At 46.1% G+C, this 1730-nt stretch overlaps 1 pseudogene; it reads left to right on the forward strand.

The window, feature by feature from the left end:
• The first annotated feature begins 850 nt into the window (after positions 1 to 850).
• Positions 851 to 1425, forward strand: LOC110287473 (adenylate kinase isoenzyme 1 pseudogene; annotated as a pseudogene).
• The last annotated feature ends 305 nt before the right edge of the window (positions 1426 to 1730 follow it).

The raw sequence follows: 1730 nt of genomic DNA on the forward strand, positions 1-1730 counted from the left end.
AAATCAACAATGTCAGAGAAGGTACAAGGAATATATAATCCCAGACCAATCAACCAAAAGAGATGAAAACACCAACCATAACAAAAGAACATGAATTCATACTCATTGTTCAGTACTAATGATTTCAATTACCCCAATAAAAAGACACAGACTAACTGATTGGGTCAGCAAACAAGATTTTCCTTTTCCTTTTTTTTTTTTTTTTTTGCCTTCAAAATCATACCTGACCATCAGCAACAGACACCATCTGTCATTAATGTTCTATTGCTGTGAAGAGATACCATGACCAAGGCATCTACTTTGGGGCTTGCTTTCAATTTCAGAGAATGAGTCCATTTTCATTATGGCAGGAAATAGACAGGTATGGAACTAGAACAGTAGCTGAGAGCATTGCATCCTGATCTGCAGGCAATAGGTTTGGTGGTATAGGGGTTAGGTGTGTTAAGTGTGGTATGGGCTTTTGAAACCTCAAATCCACACCCAGTGACACACACCTTCTCCAAAAAAGGCCATACATACTAAATCTTGCCAGACAGTTCCACTAACTGGGGACCAAGCATCCAACTATATGAGCCTATGGGAGCCAATATTACTCAAACCACCACACCATCATATGGCTAAAGGATGTTTGATGACTGCCCTGCAAGTATCCAGGCAGAGAAGTAAATCATGAGATGAGAATGAAAACTCCGTTCAGATCGAATTAGAATCAAGACTTGGGGAGTCAGACACTAGCAGTTATTGTTGCCATATTTAAAATGCAGTAAAATTGGAGGACAGGCGTGGCATGCACTGGCCCCAGGGCCCACCACATCCTCCCCCAAAGACCTAGCTCCTAGACCTCAGTAGGATGGAAGAGACGCTGAATAAAGCCAAGATCATCTTTGTGGTGAGCCAGGCCTGGCTCAGGAAAGGACACCCAATGTGAGAAGATTGTGCAGAAATATGGCTACACCTACCTCTCTACTGGGGACCTGCTGCAAGCAGAAGTCAGCTCCGGATTGGAGAGGGTCAAGATGCTGTCATCTATCATGGAAAAGGGGAAGCTGGTGCTGCTGGAGACAGTGGTAGACATGCTCTGGGATGCTATGATAGCCAACATGGATTCTTCCAAGGGCTTCCTGATTGGTGGCTACCCAAGGGCAGCGAAACGGAAAATAGTTTGAACAGAAGATTCGACAGCCCACACTGTTATTGTATGTAGACACAGGCCCCGAGACCCAATGACTCCTAAAGTGAGGGGAGAGTGGCTGTGTGGATGACAATGAGGAGACCATCAAGAAGAAGCTAGAGACTTACTACAATGCCAGAGAACCTGCCATTTCCTTCTATGACAAGTGTGACATTGTGGGCAAGGTCAATGCCAAAGGTACGGTGGACACTGTCTTCTCTCAGGTCTGCACCTACTTTGAATTCTTGAAGTAACTGGAGCCATTGGCCAGCTTCCAGGCCACCTTCACCCTTGAATCCAAGCAGCCTGGCTCGAGCCCAGCACCTCCACCCTGCCAGGCTGTGCACAGACACAGGAAGCAGCCACATTTTTCTGTGCCATGGACATCTGAGCACTAAAGAAATTGCCAGGGAAGTTTAGAATTACTCCCTTTTCTTTGCTTCCAATTGAGGTGATTCATGCTGCCACAGCTGGAGGATCCAGTGCTGCCAGCCTGTTCTTGACCATGCCTCAGCCCAGCTGTTTTGTTTCACTACAGCTCTGCTGGGATCCTAGTCCC

The sequence above is a fragment of the Mus caroli genome, unplaced genomic scaffold (genome assembly GCF_978045245.1).
Source record: "Mus caroli unplaced genomic scaffold, Mus_caroli_1 scaffold_5, whole genome shotgun sequence".
Classification (NCBI taxonomy): domain Eukaryota; kingdom Metazoa; phylum Chordata; class Mammalia; order Rodentia; family Muridae; genus Mus; species Mus caroli.